Here is a 17,818-nt window from a genome sequence, read left to right on the forward strand (position 1 = left end):
AAATAAAATCTTTGTAATATAATATATCTCTGTACGAAGATACTTTATCTTTTTAAATTAACTAAAACTTAAATAACCCCCCAAAAAAAAGGAAACATATTTTCTTCTCTACATATCACAAATTATGAGATCACATTTTGTATAAGAAAAAAACCACTTTTAAACATATAAAACTCATTTTCAACATGTTATATTTATATACTTAAATATATAACTTTAACTCAATCTTTATAATGTATCTTTATAATGTAAAAACAAAAAATATAGATATTTAACTGCTTCATTAAATATAAAAATTAATCAGAATCTAAAGAATTATGTTTCCTTTTGTTAGATTTTTTGCGTGCTTTTAACTGAATAAAATTCTTAAAAATATTTACAAACTCATCACATTGTTCTAATGTTTTCTTTCTAAATTCATTTTGCTCTATCAATAAAGTTTAAAATTTTTCAAAACGCTCGTTTTCTAATTTTATTTCTTGTGCATGTAACTCTTTTAAAATTATACTTATATCTTCTTTCTTGAGTCTTACTGATTTTTTAATGTTATCAAAAATACTTGTAATTTTTATGCCATTATCTTTAGTTTCCTACTTTTTTGTATTCTTTGATGTGCTATCTTTTATTATACATTCTTCACTACTATCTGTATTTTCATTATTTTCTTTTTCATTGCTACAAGTATTAGAAACTGTAGATGCATTTAAATCTTGTAGTGAATCCAGTAAATTTACTGGTTTACTGCTATGTTTCTTTCCAATGAGGTCATGCATTTCATCAAAATATTTTGGAGGTTTCTTCTTCTCTGTGCCAGTAGATTTCATGTAACGGCAATGTCCATGATACATCTTCTCTAAGTTCTGCCAACGTTGATGGCATTTTTCAGCGCTTTTTGTTCCATTATAATTTATCAAATAACCACTATTTTGCATTTCTGTTGCAATATTAGCCCAGATTTTTTTTGTTGGCGTGCATTTTGTCATTAAGAAGATAAATATTTGTTTGGACAACCTCTATTAATTTTATTGTCATTCCATGATTAAATTCTGTAAATATTAAAATATTTAATATTATTTAATATTATATTATAATGAATCTAAGACATGGCAAGCTACACTTGCTTTATATATGTACATTAAATATACTTACTATCTTCATATGCTATTTCTAACATTTTGTCAGTTTTTTTAGTTTCATTTTTTGGTTTTTCAGTTTTAATTTTTTGGATTGTAGATTGTATAGATTTTAATTGTGCATGTTCGATTTCATCTAGAATAAAATATTAATGATTATAATACAACAATTCAATTGCAAAAAGTAATGATGTGGTATCATTGTGCCTTAGTGGTCGAAGTGGTAAGACACCGGGACCGGAGATTCCGGAGGTGCCAGGTTCAAATCCTGGGTGGGGTGTTATTTTTCGCAATAAATTTCTTACAGTTTTTTTCAGGGAGGAATGGGTATATAGATGCAAATCAGCATCAATTATTATATTAAATTAATTAATTTAATATAAATAGTGGTATTACTAATTTTTATTCGACATGCTGTGTTATGACCGGAAAAAATTCGGCGCAAATTCTGGTTGAATTCAAAGAAGTATATAAAATATAAATATAGGCACTAAGATCTAGCTACGACCGAAGAAGGCTTTCTTACTATCAATGTGTTGTTACACTATCGGTCCTAAACATATTTGTAATTAATTATATTAGTCAATAGAAAATATTAATTATAAACAAAATTATTCAATAAAATGAAAATGGGTGCCATATTACCCTTTTCTCCTCTAGTGCCGCTGATAACTACGCTTTCCAGAGGGTCAATCATGAAAGTTTTTCCTAGAGCCGAAACGCGGAAAGTGAAAATCTTTACATTAAAATTAATGGAGAAAGTTTTCATTTTTCCGCCCTAGGGAAAAGTTTCATAATTAACCTCCTGAACTCTAGCGCGTGACGTTATCCCCCATCCCCACTTATTCCTCTTGCGCCATCCTTGGAGGACCTGTATTAGAATTAATGTATATATATCCTATTTTACTGGTAAAATAAAAAAATATTTCAAGAAGTTTTTGTTATTTTCAGTTTTATTCCCTTATTTTTAATACCAAAAATATTTCATATAAATTTGTTAAAGAAAGTAAAAATATTTTTAAAAATTTTTTGTTATAAATCATAATGGCTTAAGTATTTTTATAGTATTTTTCATAATATATATAATAATAATTTTTTTAACATTTATGAAAAATTTTTATGATTTGTTTAATCTAAAATGACAAAAATATTTATAAAATATTTGTGATAAATATTTGTAAAGTATTCAGATCTTTATTATAAATATTTTATAAAAATTTTTATAAATGTTGTATGCTGTCAGAATGAATATTAATAATAGTAATGTTATTGCTTCATATGTTATCAATTAAAATAAAATAGAGGTGTTAATTGTATAACAAAACACTGTGTAATGGTATCCATTCTAATTAAATTTAATAATAATTTTCTAATATACAGGATACTTCAGATTTTAATAGATAAATTTTGAAAATATTATATATGAAGGTATTAAAAAAATATGAGAAAAAATTTTTTTGTAGTTGCGTAAATTCAAAATCTTTTACATTTGAATGCAAAATAATTGTAAACTTATACAATTGCAAGGAATTTTTCTTATCTCTGTTGAATGTCTTTATATATTTTCAAAGTTTATCTTTAAAGTTGAAACATTCTGTATATTTGTAGCAACGCGTTTCAGTATAATAAATACATTGTACCGTAACATTGTTACCTTACATTGTAGATTTATATTGTAATATTTCTGAGGGTGGACATTTCAATATTGCCGTAAACTTAGAAACAAGAACATTGCAAAATTATTTTGCAATATTCATGAAATATTACAATGTTTCAATGTAAGATTGATGTTATGTTTCTGCAATCTTTTGGTGCTGTGTGGGTTCACCCAGTAACGAGATGACGGCATGTATCTTAACTAAACCATTGCTTACACCGGAATATGTAAAATTAATGAGAAAATTAGGGTTAAGTATCATATAAACAAAGCAAAAGAGAAAGTTCAAATAAAATACATTCAAGAGATATGTTGGGAAAGTGGTTAAGCCGCGTAAAATAAATTTTATATTTGTTTACGAGTGCCAACACAAACGCAGAGATCAATGTCTGTCAAATCGATATCGGCACTTATTGTTTACAATGTACTCTCTTCTTTTTTTATCTGGCCAATAGATTTCTGGCTCTCACCGAGCCACAGTACCACGAAATACATGTATTCTCTTCGTATTAAATAAAGCTGTTATTCTTATACGGGTTACGGTTACATGTACACATGCTTTGTTTCCTTCAGCCGCTCTCCGCATTAATCCTAACATTATCTTTCTTTCTTTATTTAATTTTTCTGTAAATAATCAGCGAAATTTCAGGTTTCTTTAGGATAAAGTAATATGAAAATGTGCTTTGCGATTATTTATATGGAATATATTTTTTTATACATTTTTACATATATACATTACATACAAATTAACCCTAGAACCAAAGTATTTTTTTTATCTTCTAATCAAAGACTGAGGTACAAGAAAGTACCTCACTCATTATTATAGCATAAAATGCTTTTTATACGTTGGAAGAATTCAATAATATGTAATCTCTTCGTTTTTGAATAAAAAAGAGAATAGCATTAATTAAATTCAATTTTGTTAAACGGAAATTTATCACAAAATAGTTTAAACGAAAAATAACTTTTTTATTAAAAAATATCTAACTTTTCCTAATTAGCTAATTACAAAACTTTAAACAATGTTTTGAAAACATTGGGCTATAAGAAAAAAATAATTTTTGCGAATTCTTAAAAGGTACGAGGGTGGTCTGATAAGTAGTAGGATTTGAAATGAAAACGCAATATTGAGTGAAACCGGTTTTACCATCACAGAGCCATATTTTTCTAACATTGCCTGTTAAAATTTCACCCTACTCTGTCCATTAGTTTTATGTTGGCAGCCGATTAAAGTGAACGTCTCAGTCATTTTTGCAAATATGGAAAAAGAGCAAACAATATCGAAAAAGAGCTAAACTGTTGCTACATCGTACGAATTGCTCCCCCATCGGGCTGTCGGCGGATAGAGGAGTAGTTCGTACCGCAATACAACCAATTTTGCTCTTTTCCGATATCGTTCTCTCTTTTTCCATATTTACAATAATGACTGAAACTTTTACTTTAATCGGCTGCCAACACAAAACTAATGAACGGAGTAAACTGAAATTTTAACAGGTATTGTTAGAAAAATGGGGCTTTATAATGATAAAACCGGTTTCACTGAATATTGCGTTTTCATTTCAAATCTTATTATGTACTTATCAGACCATACTCGTATAATTATTTATCTATATAACAAATAACAAAAATTGGAAAATAGGAAAAAAGTAATAAAGAGTTAACTTACTATAAACTTTTTTACCTCTTTAGATATATTTTTCAAGATGTTTCACAGCAGTCCTATTATATCGCTGCATACAAAAATTTGATATTTAAATTAATATGAATATTCGATTAATTTTACTTATTAAATTTAAAAATCATATAAATTGATTTATAAGAATTGAAATCTTTAAAAGGGAAAGGTCATGTAACAGGTCAAAAAAATTAAAATCTTTTTGCATTATTTAATACTTTAACCCTTTACTGCTATTCTTTTTACCTTATCAATCTACACGCAGTCCAAATGTTAATCGCCATTTGAATTGCGCGGGAAATAGTAAGGTAAGAGAAAAGCTTTAAGCTGAAAATTAGCTGAAATGTGTATTTTTCGACGAGTTTTCCTTCAAGAATATAGAGTGATTCAAAATAACATATTGGTCCCGTTACTGGCATATTCGTAATTAAATTCTGAGACGATTTTTCCTTTGGCAAAAATTTGTTTGAAGCTTAGTTTTCAAATTATAAGAAGAATTACTTATCGTATGACGGGTCAAATACAAGTCGCAGACAGGGGCGGCGCAACTTATTGTTACACGTGGGTGTTTTCGTGAGGCACCTGCTGCGCTCAAATGACTGACAATAGTACATGGACAACACATTCCTTTTTAAACTTTCTCTCTCTCTCCTTCTTTTCCTTCTTGTGCGTTTTAAATGTGCTACTTTTAATTTGCAAATGGTATTTAAGTAAGCCTATTTGTATTAAATTTTATTATTCGCGGGCGTACATTCATTATAATAATATAAACTTGAAGATTTCACGGTAATCCCAATATTTGACGGCCGGATGACAGACAGTGGGTCACGCCGCCCCTGTCTACCATTTGTATCCGACCCGTCATACGCTAAGTAATTCTTCTTATAATTTGAAAACTAAGCTTCGGATAAATTTTTACCAAAGAAAAAATCGTCTCGGAATTTGATTACAAATAAAACCAGTAACGGGACCAATATGTTATTTTAAATCACCCTGTATGTCCCTTGAGTTGTAGAAAATCGAAGAATTAACATAGCTACAAATAGTAGCTTTCATTGCTAACCGGTAGAGGAACGCTAAAGTCGCGCAAATTACCAACATTTAGATCATTTGAATATCTTCGAATTGGCTTTATAGAATCACAAAAGATTTTTCTAATTAAAATATGCATAAAAAATACAATGGTATACTAGATAAGAAAATCCAACAAAAGTTAAAAAATCATTACAAATTCTCTTAGCTGCCATTTGAGATTAACTTTATCTTAATACGTAAGTTGCTATTTATGTATCCGGAACTGACAACACTGATGTTGTTAGGCACCATCTGACATATCCATCGCAAAGTTTGATATTTTTGATGGTATACACGCTCAGAATATTTTGTCATAGAGACGCATTTGTGTTGTTTACAGTGACTTGAAAATTTTATCTCAGTCAAAAAATGGAATTATCTCGTGAAAGTTTTTGTGCGATGATTTGCTACAACTTTCGACGTAAATTATCTCAACAACAGTGTATTGATCAACTCACTTCGACTTTTGGCAATGAAGTACCATCTAAAACCATTGTAGATCAATGGTTTAGTGAATTCAATCGTGGGCGTCGTTCGCTCACGGACGAATTTAAAGAAGGTCGTCCAAAATCGATTGTTGTACCAGAAAACATCGATGCTGTCCATGAACTGATAATGCAAGATCATCATGTGACATATCGTGAGATTGAGGCATCCCTGGGCATTAGTATGACAAGCATACACAAAATTTTACATGAACATTTAACCGTGAAAAAATTTTATTTGCGTTGGATTTTGCACAATTTGACAATTGCTTAAAAAGAGACTCGTGTCGATTGGTACAAAAGTGCTATAAAAATTGGTTTAAATGTATGCAAAAGTGTATCAATTATCGTAGAGAATATTTTGAAAAACAATAAAACTATTTTCAATGATAAATATTTGTTTTTGTTTATTATTTCGGATACATAAATAGCAACCCTCGTATACACTTTGTGTAGCTCATACGTACAAAATGAGACCGTCGCAGCTCTCGAAAAACAGATACAATATTAACTGTGTGAAATTACAATTGAACGACTAACAAAAAAGATATTCCGATGAGCCTTTACTACCATATGCATTTCACTCATTGTCAGTGAAGATAAACTATGATAAATAGAACAATTATTGTGGGACACAGTGGGTGATAGATGGCGCATTAGATGGTGCTAAAATCGAAGAACCAAGACAAATTATATATTCAGTTTGTTAGCCTGTTTGCGTGATTTTACAAGAGAAACCCTCAAACAGGTCACTGATTTTAATAAAATTTTATGGGTGTGAAGTATTCACTCAAATCTTTACTGTAGTAAAACCATAAGTTACGGATATTAGGTATTCTCGAGAAAATGATCATTAAATATTTTCAGCATCTATAGTATCGTTACAGAAGAACGATTGTCGAGTCAGCGTCATAACGTGCGGCATTAGGGCGTTGACTGCAACGCTCGGAGTCCCAGGTTAGATCCCCGCGGATGAGATCTTTTTTTTGATTTAAATTTTATATTTTTAAATTAATTTTTCTAATTTTTAGAAATAAACCGTTTCTAATTATTTAATATAAATATGTATTTTTTTTTAAATCAAAGTTTGAAAATGCTTTTCTGTTATTAATTAAATTAAAATTTCTCATAAACACAAAATATATTTAAAATAGAAATTTACAATTTATAGCAACACTTATTTTAACTTTTTTTAAACAGTCATTGTATATTTTTATTGCAAATATATTCTTCGTGTCCATGAGAAATTTTCATTAAATTAATAATAAAAGTGTATTTGTAAATTCTTTGATTTAAAAATGATTATAGCAAAATTAAAAAATTATAGCAAGATTTAGATACAGTAACGGAGAACTAACAAGTGTAAGTAATAGATTCTGCTGTGAATAAAAAGAAAATAGAATTGGCTATGCCATAACGTGACCGAAACGTTAGATCATTTAGCAACAAATTGTATAGCAAACATATGAACCAATACAAGTTTAATTAAAATACAATAATATAAAGTTCAATTAAAGTTTAATTAAGTTGCTTGGAATCAGTTGGATAAAGAAAATTTTAACAGCAACAAAAGAGAACAAATCCAAAGAAAATCTAAAAGAATATGTTCAAAGAATTATTTTGAGGGGGGTTGCGTCCGAAGACGGGGGAGGGGGGTCGCGTTGGCGATATCACTTCATATCGCCAATGCATTTAATAGTATTCCATGGGGCAAAGTAGTGGCGTCATTAAGCAAACGTCACCTCTTGCTGCCCTACCTCATGGAGATTAGGACTAATTCCGGGACAGGCAGCTGAAGTTCCACAATAAAGAGGGATTCTAGCAGCGGAGGAACATAAAATGCAGCGTTTCGCAGGGGTCAGTTTTCGACCCCCTGCTATGAAACATTGTATATGGCGTCGTTCTTTGCAAGATTCTGCCCCCTGACTGCCACGTGGTGTGTTACGCTGACAACATACTGGTAGTCACTAACGGGGCTAATTGGGGTAGGGCTACTATGAACGCAAACCTGGCGGTGGCGTGCGTTGTTGGCACTATCAAGGAGCTGGGCCTAAGGGTAGCCCCTGAAAAAATCGAAGCTGTATTCCTTTACAACGGCTCAAACGAGGACCCTCCTCAGGTCCGCACATATATAAGAATAGACAAAGTTCAAATCCAAGTGGAAAATAGCTTAAAATACCTAAGGTTGACGCTGGACGGTTGGGGTTTTATTGGCCATTTCATAACAGCTTAATGCCACGGCAGAAGAGTGGACGCGCTTCTGGAACTGATGCCCAACCTACGGGGACCGGGTGCCAGTGCGAGAAGGGCGTATACGCTGTCATGGTAGCGACGCTCTATGGCGCTCCGGTATAAAGCAAGGAGGCTCTGAACAGTCGACACATTAAGAAAAACCTGCACTTTGTGCAAAGGCCGCTGGCCTATAAAGGCGTACAGGATCATGTCGTATACGGCGGCGGTGGTTCTGGAGTATACGGCCGACGCCCTGGCAGAAGTGTATGCCAGAGTGAAAGCCATCCGCTTAAGGGAGGACGTAGTCGTTTCCAAGGCCTTGAGCCTTTTGAGAGAAGAAGTGTGTCGGCGGATGATCACCGAGTGGCGTGAAGACCTTTTAAATAACTCGCCGAAGACGTGCGCCCGGGTTGTGGAGGACGTTCTTCCCCACCTGGAGAAATGTATAGACCACAGTTAGGACGGCCTATCATATAGAATGACACAGGTGCTCACTGTGCTTTGGTAAATGTCAAATAGGGAAAAAACCAATAACGCAATGCTACCATTGTGAATCGGATTGGGACTGAGCGCAGCACACGCTGGAACATTGCCCAGCGTAGGCGAAAGAGTGCGGAGTCCTTGATACAGGAAGTCGGAGGGAATCTTTCCCTGTTGGCCCTTGTAAGGTCCATGTTAGGCAGGAAAAGCTCGTGGAAGGCGGTTTCCTCTTTCTGCAAGTAATGTTGCTGAAGAAGGAGGCCGAAAGGGAACAGGAAAGCTAGAAGGGTATAGAAAAGGAAGAAGAGGAGGAGGAGGAAAAGGCCCTCTCTTCTCGGAGGAATTGATGATGAAGATGACGGAAAAAGGTGCTCCCCTCTGGAGTTCTTCCACACCGGATACTCTGGTGGGAGGGGGTTTGGGGCATCAGCGGGGGCTGGGGTCTCAAACTCTATTCCTGTCAGTTAAATTGAGGGAGAGGCGGGAGAAGGACGGTGTCCTTTCCCCCTCTAAGGGCAGTCGAAGCTTATGACGTCGCCAGGAGAGTGATCAAAACTCCCTCGACATGAAAAGGTTGGCAGTCCAGCCGGCGGGTCAAAGAGTCTCCGGAAATATACTGCTACTACTTTTCGGGGGCCCTGGATCAAGACCGGGGAGACCCGAAGGGATTTTAATGGGTATACCTCCATTGCAACTGGTGGAGAGAGTTCTACATAACCCAGTCCCGAGGCCTGGTAGTACATGTAAAACGTTTCCCCTTTGTTAACAAAAAAAAAGCTTAAAGAATTAGAAAACCAGTCTGTAAGATTAAATAGCCGATGATATATGTTTAGGTTTAGTATTATGTTGGAGATCGTTAACATTTTTGTATTGTGTGTTGCGTTTATTGGTTTATATTAGATTTCAAGTTTATATGTTGTTACTGAATTAAAATTATATAAAATTGACGTAAAATTTCTTTCAAAACAATAAGGCAAGAAAAAAATAAATATCTAATCTAATCTAATCTACAGCAAAAATTTTTTTCAATACTTTGTAGAGACATTGTATTCTATAGTGACACGCAAATAAAAGTTACAACAGTAGCGTTTAGTCCCTAAATACCTCAATTACAGCTTTAAAACAATCAAAATCACCGTTTTTTAAAATTGTATATTGTTTTTTCAATGAAAGCAACAGCTTTATTTTACCAAATAATGTACAATATAAATATTGTTATTAATCAGTAATGCGAAATATTTGCTAATCAATAACAGTTACAAAAGCAGAAGTCCCGCAACTCAAGCAGCATTAAAGATGCACTTTCGACCGGTTTATCAAAATTTGAATGCAGATTTACAAGAATTCTATGGGAAAAAAAACCCAAAAAGTTTACTTTATTGCCCTGGTACAGATTAGTTATAACTATTTGAAAATTATTGGTTATTTATATTCGAAACTTTAAACGCGTTTTTCTCGAAACGACAATTTTTAAACATCGTGGCATATAGATCAAAATTTTTAAACAATAAACATTCTTGCGTATATGTATTCTTTAACATCTTCTTTAACATTTTTTTTACATCACGAATCTGCTTTTTTATAATATTTTTATAATAAATAATTTTTTTAAACTATTTGTTAAAAAAATGCACTTTTTTAATGTTACTATTTTAATTGTATTTTTTAACGTTAAAATAGGATTATGCTGAGCGTATATTGATTAACTAAAGTTTCCATTTAAAATTTTTGATTTCAAATAAAAGCAGGTTTTTTAAGTAATTGGCTATTTCATTGTAACATTTAAAGATATAATAACCAAAATGGTTTTCAAATTTTCAATTCAGTAGTAAAGTATAATGAAAGTTTAAAGAAGATTGATTCAATATATTCTTCTCAATAAATTCTCAAATTTTAGCTGAATTTTTAGCTGTTTGCATAGTCTTCTTTTTTTAAATTACGTAATTGTACATAAAATATATATTATTTTTAACAAAGCAAAGGAAATTGACCTATCTGTACAAAACACTAATATTAACTGAAGACTAAAGTATAAACATACCCTAAGCGGAATATTGATATGTGTAGCTCAACAGTTAGCTACTGCCAGACACGCCGATCAGCCTAACTCCATTCCAAAAAAGTGAAAATGAGTTATGGATGGAGTTTCGAGCCGAAAATGTCGTCGATTAGCACAGTTTACTAGCATAGTTAGAAATTTTTTAGAGGTACGTTTTTAATTTTCGGTTCTAGAGTTAAAAACGCTTTTTTTACAATACTTAAGCTCATTTAACAATACTTAAAAAGAGCTTAAAATTTCCCTGATTATTTACAGAAAAATTGATTAAGTTGAAAAGAATTGCATAATAAAATATTAATTACATGTAGAAAAGAATAGAGTAAAAAATAAAGACAAACATCAAGTGAAAAAGTCGTTAGTGGGCCTCGAATACTCGTCGGCGTAAACAATATTGGAGCGAGAGTCTTACCGTTAGTTTTTTGACAATTAGCTACGCTGCTTTTGTGTCAGAGAGTATTAAGTGTTTTTTCACGTGTTGCACAACTTCAATTTTACATTGTAGTTTTTCGTAAACAAAGGCCTTTAAACTCACTTAAATTTACTTAAATTCTTTTAGATTTTTTATATCGTATATACGATCTATACATAATAAGGTTTGTTCGAAAATCGATTTGCGTTATCTTCTTATTAGTAATATAAAGGTAGCTATATACAAATATAACATTTGCATCATCGTGTTCTTATTTTTATAATTAGTATAAAGATAGTTATATACAAATACAGCACGTACAATGTCACGTACTCATTTTTTCTTATAACGCATGACGTTTCTCGTATATTGTTCATTTCTGCTTTCACTGGCTTATTATCTCTTTCTTCCTGATTTTGAGTTGTGATGTTATTCTTAAGCAGCTCATTCCTGCTTGTTAATTATCTCAATCTCACTCACTTTGCCAGCATTGGTAACAATATTTAGTAGCACATATTCGTACTTGACATCCAAGCCATCTTGCAAAGACGAAGACGAAGATGATGACGAAGACGACGACGACGAAGATGAAGACGATAATGACATTGAAGATGAAGACTATAACAATACTGTATCTGAAACATAAATTAAAAAACAAAAAATAATATTTTTGCAATCAATTATTGTCAGGCACGTACGTGGGAAAAAATATGGGGCTTTTACATTATCAATCTTTGAGCCAGCGTAGCTCGATGAGTAATCGAGCTCATATAAAACCAACAAAGAGAAGGGCAAGCTCTAAATTGGAGTTAGCACAACTCGAGTGCCGAGCTTGTAGCACTCGTAGTTGTCCGTTTCAGCGAAGAAAATTAATATTCAGATGTTGTGTTACAATTATTGTCTATCAAGTTGCGTTAGCGCAAGACTTTACATCTTTATTCATGGAATAGGCGCGTCTCTATGATATGGTTAGAAGAATTCGCGAAAAGCCGAGTTATGTCACTGCCAAGTTGGAGTTGTGGCAGTTCAATGCTGGATACAATGCAACTGGCTGTAGTGAGTTGATATTGCTCCATTACTGAAAAATGTGTGCCGCTACAAATTTTCTTTCCTGTTGAAGATGAGCTGTGAATAAAGTGGAATTTCTCGAAATGATAACACGAGGTCATTTTGTAAAGAAGAAGAATATACACAGGGTGAACCAGTGGAATCCGGACAATTTTCAAATTAAAATCTTCGTCATATAGTAACTTGTCAGCCGGCAACTAAACGGCATTCAAGTAAGCCTGATCCATTAGGAACAAAAGACCAATCAACTCCGTCCTTAAGCATACTTGTGGCAGATATACCCGTCAAGCATCCTTGACGCCGATCGGGCCGACTCGTAAATCAAGATATCGTCAGGGCATCCGCGCCCTGACGATTTGACCGCCTCATTTGTACAAGGCTGCTCGGGCGAACCGCGGAATCGCCAACTCGCCGTATCATTGTCGTCCAATCCGCGCTGGCCGCGCAGACCGAATCTGTATCGACAATAAAGCGTTCCGCGGCTCACCGATATCCATCGGACGCCGTGTCCGTTTAACCTCGCGAATACATTTAGATAGCCAAAATTTCGAGACGATTATATTATCTTTCTGTTTATATTTCCACTAGTTAAGTCTAATCATTTCAAGACAATTATATTATCTTTCCGTTTGTATTTCTAGTAGTTAAATCATTTTGAGACGATTATATTATCTTTTTGTTAAGTTCGGTCATTTCAAGACATGATAACCTATGATAACCTATTTACTTTTGATTGTTTGTCCTTTCATTTAATCGAGTCTAACCCTTGCGAGAACAGTCTATTTTATTCCGTAAGTTCGGTCGTTACAAGACATTTAGTTGATTAGTCATTTACTTTGCGATACAACCACATGTATCAATTTAGTTTTTCTTGAATAAATCTACAATCGTTATGCTTATAAATCCGAGTGCGATTATTTAACTGGAACGTGGCAATCCGACAAGCTCACCCGAATCCACGATCCCGATACCGCCCGAAAACCACTCGCGTTACACATATACACAGAGTATATCTTAAAAAGAGCTTACTAATTATACAGCGTTATTCCTTGCTAAAAACTGACAAGGAAAGCGACAGAGGTGTCCCCCTCCGATTTTGACGAGCCTTTAATATGTTGCAGTACAGATAAAAATAAAGAACACCTATTTTTTTATAAGTGCCCGTTTTCAGTTTTAGGGGGTGAAACGCCCCTTGGAAGAAAATCGGTTTTTTTCTTCCTTTTTTGAAGTGTATATATCGTCGAAACTATAAGATTAAAAATCACATAGAAAACATGACAAACTTTCTCATTATTAACATATGGAGATTTGGAAAAACAAAAAATAAATTCTGTATTATGTTAAAATGTTTCTAAAATAATCTATTTTTTCAGAAATTTTCGCATTAACACTTAAATCTCGGAAACGCATCATTTAATAAATATTATTACGTGTGATTTTGTCCAATCTAAAGCAATAAATTTTTTTCAAAAATTTGTTATAATAATTTTGTATCCAAATAAACTTAAAATAGAAGAATATAAAATGATAAAGAATAAAAAAAAATTTTTTCTTTACAAAAACATTTATCTCTTAGTCTTAATATTGAACAGAATTTTATAGTAAATTGTTTTATTTTTTTTAATAACACGAAACATATTTGAACATTTAAACATAATACAGGTCTACAAAATTGGGGGGAGGGAGGTCTTGTGCTTTGAACTTTAAATGACGTTTCTAAGATTTTAATGCGCTAAAAACGACTACGTTGTCGATTTTTTCCATCACCCTCCATTTTTTAAATAATCGCAAAAACAGCTTTTTTCGAACTTGACTTCTTTATGAATTCTTTCTAGTTAAAGAAAAAATGATAGCGAGGTCAACTTTACGGCATTTTACGCAGAAATGTTTCTACAATACAGAAAATACGAGGTGTGATCAAAAAGTAAGGTGACTTTTCATTTTTATAAAAAAATATTCATTTATTCATCCAAAATTATGTTATCCCCTTCAAAATAATCTCCCTCTGATACAATGCATTTGTGCCAGCGCTTTTTCTAGTTGTCAAAACATTTCTGAAATGCACTTTTGGGTATTGCCTTGAGCTCCTCCAGCGATACAGCCTTAATATCTTCAATCGTCGCAAATCTTCGTTCTTTCATAGGCCTTTTCAATTTTGGGAAGAGGAAAATGTTTCGTCACCAGTTATAACCCTTTTGAGCAGATCAGGATCATCATTGACGTCGTTCAACATGTCTTGGGCGATGTTCATGCGACGCTGCTTCTGATCAAAATTAAGCAGTTTTGGAACGAATTTCGCTGACACACGTGTCATACCCAAAACATCCGTTAAAATTGATTGGCATGAGCCAAACGATATGTTAAGATCATCAGCTATTTCTCTAATCGTGATTCGACGATTTTTCAACACAATTTCTTTCACTTCCTGAACATTTTTGTCGGTTTTTGATGTGCTGGGGCGTCCAGAGCGAGGTTCATCGTTAACATTTTCTCGGCCCTCTTGGAATAACTTATACCATTCATAAACATTTTTTTTGCTCAAAGTTGACTCACCGTACGCCACTGTCAACATTTCAAGAGTTTTTGAACACTTAATTTTTTACACAAAAATTAATACAAACTCTCTGCTCCATTATTTTCAACAGCAAAAAATCGTCGAGCATGCAAACACGAGTCTAACCTTTATGCCTCTCACATAAAAACAACACATGCTATATAGTCAAAACTGTGAACATATGATCGTGACGAGTGTACCAACACAAAAAAAAAAAATTAGTGTACACTCTAATTTTGAAATTAGAGTGTACAGAGCGCGCGAAATTCAAAAAGTCACCTTACTTTTTGATCACACCTCGTATTCTTTCGCATTTTATAAAAATGTTTTATGTAAACCGTCAACAAAAAATTTTGAAAAAATCGTGAAAAATCATAAAAAAATGATAAATTACAAAATATAAGACCAAATAATTAAAAAATAAAAAATCTTACAAAATATTTGACTTTTTAGGCAAATTAGTTCTATGTTTCTAGTTTAATTCTTTTTTTGCTTTCCGTGCTTCCACCAAGAGATCTTAGCGCGAGTCGTTGCCACCGCGGCAACTACAACGCGGTATTAACCGCTACGCATCGCGATCACCGAATTGTTCCATCAGTACAGCTGTACTGCGCGCAAACTATATTGCCACCGTGGTCGTGGTCACGGCCTTCAGCAAGGCCGCGCAAACTTGTAAACAGGGATTCCGAGTTCGGAGAAATTCGTCTTGGAATCACCTGCGTGTAAATAGCCGCGATTGTTCTGTTCCGCGTATTCGATTTCGTCCGTCCAAGCGTCCGCGTTTATTCTGAATTATCCGTTTCATCCGTCCCCGCAAAATTGTAGATGAGAGCGTCACGATTATTTTTCGTCCGTCCGCGGGTTACTCATCTGTTCCGTCCGTTCGCGCGTAGTCTTAAATTCTCCGTCACGTCCGTCCAACCGTCATATTCATTCGTCCGTCTGCGCGACGTTGTTGTAAACATTTCTTTCGTTTATAATAAACTGTTTTATTTGTCACTTTCTAAAATCAGTCTAGTCCTCTTGGCGACCTATTCGCGTTTTCGTCCACCGATAGCTTACCGTCCCTACGCGGAAGTTAGGTCGTTACATCTTTTAAACTAATTTTTAAAATTATTTTTATGGATAGCCATATTACAGCCACTTTTTTCTTCCACCGATTATACAGTGCATTAGATTTTTATAAATCACATCCTAAATGATAAATATTTTATTACTTTGAGTCTAGAATCTGTCAAACCACACTCTGACAAATGTAATCGTTCCAGTTTCAATCAAAAATATTAATTATAAACAAATTTATTCAATAAAATAAAAATGGGTGCCATATTACCGTCTTCTTCTCTACCATTAATAAAAAGATCTTTTAATAATTAGCATAGTATGGAATGATATTTTTATTACGTTTGTTTTATGTTTGTTTATTATATTTAAGGTTTTAAAAACACGTTCAGCTCAGTTGAAAGATAGGAAAAGAGAACGCAAAAAAAATTTGAAAGGACTCAGCACAAACTTTATGGAAAATGGGTCCCGATGGATTTGGTTAAAACTTTTAAAATTTGTAATTTATATGGTTTTGATAAAAAGCTCTCATTGCCCCACCTTGATGCATTGAGCCGTTTGGGCCCTAGGAACAGTTGAAAGTAGAAAATAAGTGACTGCGTGTAGGAAATCACCTAATAATGCCTCTCTCTTCTATTCTCTCCCTATTGTTCTTTTTCTTTCTCTCCCCCTCATCCCTTCTCCGTGTGTGTGTGTGTGTGTGCGCGCGCGCGCGTGCGTTACAGCAGAGATGAGGACTCTACGGTTCGTCACTTTCGCAGTATTTTATGACTCCAAACCCATGCTGTGTGCGTGTAAATGTGTGTGTATGTGTGGAGGAGGAAGTAAAACAATGAACTAAACGTCAATAACATTTGGTATATTATTAGGATCTTCTTGCGATGGCCTATTTGCTGCATCGCGAATAGTATAAAGGAGTTTTGATGAAGGCTACCGAATATGTTTGTGTCTTGCGTGTATCCAATAAACCATAAAACACTCACTATGTGTGTACATGTACCTAGAGCACCGGATTTGCAAATGCAGTAGTAATCTTGGACCATTCTAAACATCTACTCCATCATCCATATCACGATCGTCTGTCGGCCCAAACATAACCTGGTTTAATAAGAGTTAGAGTGTATTCTCGATTTCGCAATGCAACGAAATACCAATTATGGTTATCGTATCGACCGACAAACGATGATATGAATGATGGAATAAATGTTCAGGACGATCCTTACATCCAAGATTACTACCAACGCAACACAAGAACGTACTTTGAACGTCCAATGGACGTCGCGGTCGGACATGTCTTGACGTCCAGATGACATACCAATTGTGTCTTGTAGACGTCTAGGAAATATCTTTCGGACGTACAATGTACCGCCTTCTGACGTCAAATGGACGTCATTAGGACGTCTCAGCAGGACATAAAAACGATTTTTATGGACGTTGTTTAGACATTATTTTATATTGCGCGATTAGAACTTTATTTAGTAAAAAATGATATTTATTAAAAAGTAATATTAACCCTGCCGAAAATGTGCGATTAAAACCGATTAAAAAAAAGAGTAATCCGAATTGATCGAGATTTCTGCACCAAAAATATGGTGTTAAGACAGATTGAAAATATTATAAAATCGGAACCCAGATAGATTTATTAAAACAGAACACATTATTATAAAAACGTTATAAATGTTTAATTTACAAAAAAATATTTTTTGTATCCTTTTCGTTAAAAAGGACTAAAAAAAGATTAAATTTGAATTAAATATTTAATTTTTGTACAAGATTAAATAACAATACAAATTATAATTTACATGTAAAAATTATAAAAATTTATGTGGAACAGCGTTCCACACACACGTCACATTTGAAAAGACTGAGAGCGAGTATTCGTCTCGAGGTTACAACAAACAGTTCCTAAAAGTCTTACTGAAGTTATGAG

General features: G+C 33.5%; 1 protein-coding gene across 6 annotated transcripts in view; it reads right to left on the reverse strand.

Annotated features, from left to right (window-relative positions):
• Positions 1–586: 586 nt before the first annotated feature.
• LOC105203570 overlaps positions 587–17,818 on the reverse strand; it is a 437,190-nt gene continuing 419,958 nt past the window's right edge. For 4 of the 6 annotated variants that reach the window (XR_005576332.1, XR_005576330.1, XR_005576333.1 and 1 more), the window contains 4 exons: positions 11,538–11,839; positions 1,779–2,004; positions 1,150–1,269; positions 587–1,046 (listed from right to left, as the gene is read on the reverse strand). The gene's annotated coding sequence lies outside the window, so the exon portion shown is untranslated. Of the gene's footprint in view, positions 1,047–1,149; positions 1,270–1,778; positions 2,005–11,466; positions 11,840–17,818 lie in introns of those variants that run through there. The other 2 variants (XR_005576331.1, XM_026138284.2) reach the window with 2 other exon arrangements.

The sequence above is a fragment of the Solenopsis invicta genome, chromosome 14 (genome assembly GCF_016802725.1).
Source record: "Solenopsis invicta isolate M01_SB chromosome 14, UNIL_Sinv_3.0, whole genome shotgun sequence".
NCBI classification, from domain to species: Eukaryota; Metazoa; Arthropoda; class Insecta; order Hymenoptera; family Formicidae; genus Solenopsis; species Solenopsis invicta.